This window comes from Neopsephotus bourkii, unplaced genomic scaffold, assembly GCF_033783945.1.
Source record: "Neopsephotus bourkii isolate Nb327-2 ecotype Australia unplaced genomic scaffold, CSIRO-AGI_Nbou_v1 NB_690, whole genome shotgun sequence".
NCBI lineage: Eukaryota > Metazoa > Chordata > Aves > Psittaciformes > Psittacidae > Neopsephotus > Neopsephotus bourkii.
This window is the reverse complement of record NW_026901189.1, coordinates 1,981,734-1,988,338: the sequence shown is the minus strand read 5'-3', so window position 1 is coordinate 1,988,338 and position 6,605 is coordinate 1,981,734. Positions and strand designations below refer to the sequence as shown.

At 41.3% G+C, this 6,605-nt stretch overlaps 1 long non-coding RNA gene across 1 annotated transcript in view; it reads left to right on the top strand.

Moving 5' to 3' along the window:
- Nucleotides 1–373: 373 nt before the first annotated feature.
- The window catches only part of LOC133212341 (uncharacterized), a 42,810-nt gene continuing 36,578 nt past the window's right edge, over nt 374–6,605 (top strand). The window contains exons 1-2 of the long non-coding RNA XR_009725455.1: nt 374–479; nt 6,432–6,575. This is a non-coding gene — a long non-coding RNA (uncharacterized LOC133212341). The remainder of the gene's footprint in view (nt 480–6,431; nt 6,576–6,605) is intronic.

Sequence of the window (6,605 nt, the reverse complement as noted above, 5' to 3'; positions counted from 1 at the left end):
TGGCTTTCAGAAATACATTTAGGTCATTGATACTTTGAAAGCTCTATACATTTTGAGCGTAGGGGCATGTAAACTCAGAGTGAAGGCTAGCATCCATCTGTGGCTGCTCTTATTGTATCCACAGGAATTTTAGATCAGTGAAGAATGTTAGCAATTATGTGCTGAAATAACTAAGTACAATGGGATGAACTAAGGAAAGCACTTCAGCCTTGAATTTGAATTTATTCTGGTTTCTGTCAGTTTGTGCCAACACCCGTTGCAATGCTTAGTGTGTCTCTGGGGCTGTCCTACATTGTTCAGTACAGGAAATTTGAGAGAGTCAAGTTCAGCAGCTAGTGTCTAACTTGCATGTATGGATGTGATCTTTACACTGGTGCAAGCCATTTGCTGCATGGGGTGGTTTCGCTGCTGGATTTGTGAAGGTATCTTATGGATGTGATGCTGGCTTCTCCCTTTTGGCACACAATCCTTTATAGCAGGTATTGTCCTGGATTTTCAGGTTCAGAAGAAGTAACCATCATGTCACTTGACTTAAAACTTCAACCCCTCCTAGCATCCTCATGTGCTGCCTCATGCTCTGCTTGTTACCCACTGTTCTTTCCACTTGTAACTCCTAAAGGACTAAACCCAGAGCTCTCTGCCTGACCTCGTATCCAGGCCACTGGACAGACTAAAACAAGGAGGACAAATTCCTTTGAAGTTGTGGAACTGTTCCCCAGAAACTGACTTGAGCCCAGTGCCAGATGCAGCATCCTGGGGTCCTCAACACTGCCTCCCTGGAAGGGGATCTGATTCCCATGGTTCCTCTGCAGTGCAGCCTTCTCCCATTGCATAGCAATGGGCTGAGCATAGCTCTAAACCATCTCGGAATGACAGACACTTGCAGAAAACCCCACTGCAAACTTCCTTTCTTAAAAGCCAAAACACACTCTAGGACAGCCTGGGGTCTATGACTTCCAGTTGGGGCAGTTAATCAAAATGTTTGCCATGTATTGTGTGAGCTTCTTCACAGTTTGTGCTTTTGATGATCTTTTAAACATCTGCAGAACAGCATGGCTTGAATAGGTTTCTGTTACTACTCCAAGCCTTCACTGGCTCTGGAGAATGAGTGAAGAGGAGCCAGACAACATAAAGGGCAGACAATCAAAGCTTTTGACTCTCAGATCCCTGCAGATGGGCCTTCTGATGAAATGACTAACAACTGTTGCCAGATCAGCAAGTAGCAACCACAAGGCACCTGTATATATTTAACTTTCATTTTGTCAGATAACTTGTCTTTATGCTCCTGCAGTTTTAGCTATGGAATATAAGTCACGATGCTTCCTTCTGATCTCCATAACACAAGTGTAAAATGAGCCACTTGAGATTGGCTGTTGATAAGAGTTCTAATGTAAAAGCAGCATATGCAAAGGCACCATCAGGCTGAGGTGCAGATGATGAGTCCAGTGTCTAGTTTGTTTGAAACATCTTTATTGTCAGCCTCTGGGGTGAAGTCTTCTAAGGGCACATTCTAGAAGGAGGAAAGGCTTTTAGCAACGGCCTTTGGTTATTGTAAAAAGAAAAAAAATAATAAAAATTCAGTGACCTCATTTTTCTTTTCTGAATAGTGAAACTATCTGCAGCCAGGGCCCCCCAGTTACTTCAGGCTGTCCTGTGTGAGACTCTAGGTGCGGGACAGCCAGCTTTCCTGACCTTGCAAGCAGCTTGCCAAAGCTGAGAACTTGCCAAATGCCTCAGGCTACAAACCGGGCACCTTGGAACCCGCATTCAAGGAACGGCTTGCAGGTGGCTTTGCCAGCAGCTCCGCAGTAGTTGTGTTACTCTGGCCATTATGGAGAGGAACAAAGCTGTGTATGTGGCTGTGTCCTAGGATGACCCAGTGGCATTGGCTTACGTAGCTCCCGCCTTTTGTGGGTGCAGACTCTAACTGCCCAGTTGCCCCTATGCCAGTCTAGCCCTGCTGCCAGATGCGTCAGTGTAGCCCTGGCACACGAAGCAAGCTGCTTGCTCATGGGCCATGTGAGGCTCACCTTATTCTTGCTCATTCCCTTGCCTTCCTTGAAGGCAAATGTCCAAAATGTGCAGTGATGAATATTGGCTTCTGTCAGAGCAAGTTAGAACACACCTTGTGGCCCTGATTGCAGCTAGGTTTGGATGCCATGGTGCCACTGAAGGTGGGCCACTTGACTGTTTCTGGAAAGTAGATTACTGTGCTGGGAGCCAGGTATCTGAAAAATGACAAATGCCAGATCTGTAATTATTTCTGTATCTATCATTCTCTGCTTTTACAGCTTTTACCTGTGTGCTTTTGGTCACTAGTGGATTTTCACCAAATAACATCCTGCTCATATATGTGATAAGGCTTGTTGACATAGGATAAAATAACAAAGTGAACATGCTCAAGTGTTAGAAGCAACATTGCTGCACTACCATGAGACTTGGCCCAAGTTTTTTTTAGCAACTCATGTAGCTGTGCCTAAAGTTTTGTGAAGGGATATGCTTTTGTGTTAAACGAGCAAATGTATACTCTTTCTGACAGTGGAAACTACCTAGAGCCTAGAGTTCTGCTAAATTTGATCTTTTCTTTGTATGTCTACAACAAGATCTGATAGTTAAATGTCTTTTATGTGATTTTTGATGAAAATAGTTTTCTTTGGGCACTTCTATCTAGCTCTCTTCTGATTATATACATTATTCTGATTGTATATATTCTGATTATATGATATGCTGAAGAGGAGACATAGCTGATTCAAAGTATTTCAATCTAGTGAAATTAGACCAGATTGATTACGGGCGTGCATAGTAAGTGTAGCACTTGAAAGCAAACCAACTACTTCCTCTTGAGGAATGTTCTTAGAGGGACTTGAAATTCAGATTGATTCCAAGTTTTCAATACCAGGATTAAAGTATTTAGCTCTGCCTTATTGCTAATTTTGAGCTATAGGAAATGGTCTATTTTCAAAGTAAGTAAAACCTTTTGCAAGGAATTCTGCTGAAAAAAGTGAAATCAAAGGGAGCCAGGGGATGCTGTGGCATATGGTGGGACCAAGCAAGAATGGTCCCATCTTTCCCCAGTTTCCCAGCTGATGTGTTGGCTTCTCTGTGGCTTCTTTTCCCAGAGTCATCTCTTGCAGGGATTAGCTTTAATCTGAATTTATGCAAAGATAAGAGCACAGAACAGTGTCTTACCTTGTCTAGAACTGTGAAAAGAAAATGCTGGTTTTGCTAGCAGATTAGAGCTAAGGTTACCTGCAAATTTCCTGGCCTTTGTGAATTTTAGAAATCAAATTTACTTTTGCATTAACATCACATCTTAAAGTCAAATTTCCTTGTTTGTTTCTAAGATAAGGTGAAAATCAGGAACAGGAGTCTATTTTGCCAAGATACTGTGGTGAGGCCAGTTTTGATTAGATTTTACTAAAGCAACAAACAAACTGGCTACACTCATTAGTTTTAAATCAATGAACAAATTCAGGCAGGTATATATATATAATTTTTTTCTCTTATAAAAAAAAATGTCTGACGTTTGCTTCTGTACAGATACTGTGGCAATATTAAAGTTATCACACAGCTTTTTCTAGAAATTCTCACTGACAGCAGTTTTTACATAAAGATGTATCAGCTTGGTCAGGAGCTCCAGGCTTTCACTCCCAGGAAATATAAGGAAAAAACATTGGTGTTGTACTTAGGGGTTAAAAATGAGATTATTACATGTTTTCTTTTTAGTAAGTACAGTTAATATTTACTACTTACGGAAGTAAATATTCTGTATGTTATGAGGTAGGATTGAATGCGGCATCACTATTCTGTTTGTTCATGATGCTTGAACCAGGGATAATGATCAAGAGTCATAGGTGAATATACAAATCCAAGCCTTTGCGTGGTTCTGGACATGTTTTTTGGGCATATCTTCAAAGAACAGGGGAGAGGCCTGGTTTGGGAGGGTAAGAGTGCTGTAGTAAATGTTTTTCAATGAGGCTTACATGGATTTACTCATGCTCTGCAAAGAGCTGGTTTGTCCAGCTCTCCAGATAAAACGTGATCTGCTTATCACAGAAAAATGCAAAAAAGGAGGTGAGCAAAGTTTTTATTTATTTTTCCTGTGCAGTTCCTGTACCTGTCAAAAGGAATTTGTGAGCTGGAGGATGAGGAGGATGTGTGGTTTCCTTAACTGTGACTGAGGGAAGGTGGATCTGTAAGACAACTTGGACAGTATGTTTGTTGCTATAAAGGAACACTTGGGAAATCCTGTTCTGTGCATTTGAATGTGGCAATCATCCTAATGCTCTTCCTCATCACGAACTATAATAGCCCCAACTAGGATCGGAGCACATATTGCCCCACTTGTAACAGATGTGTTGAAACCCTTTCTGCAGCAGTTGCTCTAACTTGGTAGCTGGAGGTGGTTTTGCTGACTAAGCAGCATTCCTGGTATACTGGCAGCACTGTGCACAGCTTGCATATACTATGTCTGAAGCTATGGCTGGGCACTCTGCTTATAGTTTGGTAGGCAGGGAAAGGGCGCAAGAGCAGGAGAACGAAGTATGAGCAATGTAAGTGTAAGGAACAGGATTCCCATTTAGCTTCAGTGCTGGGGAAATGCTGCACTGCTGCTTGATGGCTCACACAGAGTAATGTGAACTTTGTGGCCCTGCCTTGCTGCTGGTTACACAACGCTTTCCTTCACTTTGCCATTAGCTATATCAGACTGCCTGTTAGCAAAATAACTTGTCTCACCTGCTTTCACTTTTGATGTCATGACAGTTGCTGGTTTTACGAATTGTTTTCTGTTTGTCAAGCTGTTCTGCCTGGCTGGCAATGTTTTGCCTGCTCAAAGTTTTTAGGTTCATACCTCAAGGACTTGTTACTAGGTAACAGAGTTCCATTCGCCAGTTTCCCACTATTTCCTTCTCACTGTTTTACGGGCCTGATTATTAACATTTAGGTCAGAGAAATTGCTGTCATTATGTGAAGTAACTTCCTTTAGAGGTTACTCATTAACCTTAGGTATTTTACTCTGCGATTATAATTGCCAAATGCCATAGGCACGGAAAACCTTTGAACTTCTCAAGGTATTAGTGTATGGGAGGAATGGTATCACCTGTGATTTTTATTCATTCTCCACATCCTCCCCCTACCCCACAGTTATTTTTCCTTTTGATTCTATTCTTGTTCCATTTCTCTTGTTGTGTTTCACAGCATACAGAGCCTGCCCAGCTGCTGTTGAAGGGAATGCTTCCTTCTAAAAGGGAGTCTGTCTCTTCCGTTCCCCTGTATAGATCTGAGCTTAGCCCTAGCAATGTCAGTGGTGGTACAGTGCTCATCTTCTGCTAACCAATGTAACCAAGACAATAATTTGATCTCTTGACTTTGCAAAAAAAGTGAAATAATTGGGAAACCAACAGTCTCATGTGGCATGGTCCATGCTGTTACCATGTAAATTTTTTTCTCAACATTTACAATGGCTCTTCCATATCTGCTTTGGAGAGATTCTCAACCAACTCTACTGCTACACATCGTGTTCAAGGAATGAAAATTTTCAGACAAAAACACCATTCCTCTTTTTTTGCCTCTCACTGTCTATGCAAGCAGAATCAGCTGCGTACTAAAGTGTTTACCTCAGGGTAACAAGTGTTCTCTGGAAAAATCTTACTAAACATATTTGTCTTTCTCCCCTAACCCACTCCTCTTCAGAAGTCCATCAACATTCCTGGTAACATGATTCCTCTGACAGGATAGAGAAAAGCTGCTGTAGTATAGGCCCGTGTTGCTATGTGACTTCAATGAAGGAATATATATCATATTCGGGAAATTAGGGGACAAATGAGATATATACATAGTGCTTAAACAGAACTGAAAAAATAGAAGGTGCACAGGCAATAGGCATATTTTACATGGAGTCAGATCTAGTTTTGACGCTAGGAAACAAAATGTTTGGTGGGCATGGAAACACTAGCCCAGTAAATCATCTAAAATACAACAGTAGAATAACCAGTGATATAAATAAAAAGGGGGGAAAGCTAAGGTGTTATTAACATGAGTCCTCCCACGTCTGAGCTGGGCAGGGGGGAGAACAAGATCATGACAAAGCAACTTCTGTTCAGCGTTTGATTTAATATTGTTTACCCACTCTGATCGGTCCTTTTAATCTCAGCCTGAGGGGTTTTGTTTGGTTAATTTGTTTGGGCTTTTTTTAAGGGGGAAAAACTGAGGGAGGAAAAGAAATCTCAAAACCAATCATGTGCTTGACATGATGCATGTTGTACAAGCTCCATGATGAAAGTGGGGGTACCCTGATATTACTAATTATGAAAAACATTTAATAATACAGTTTCTGATAGTGGCCTAAGTCTCCTTTTTTTTTTTTTTTTTTTAATGGTAATTTGTTTTTCCTTTCATCCCCCTTGAACAAATCTCGCTCTTGATTTCAGTAGATTTTCTCATTTGATGATGTGTCAGCTGTAACTTCTCAACTACGTGTGTTGCAATGAGATAGCCAGTGGAACTTGCTTTGACATCTGATGTTATTCCCTGGATTACATTCAGTGATCTGTGGAGTCCAAGCAGTGCAGAAGGTGGGTAGCTCTTTACAACTTTTTTTAGTA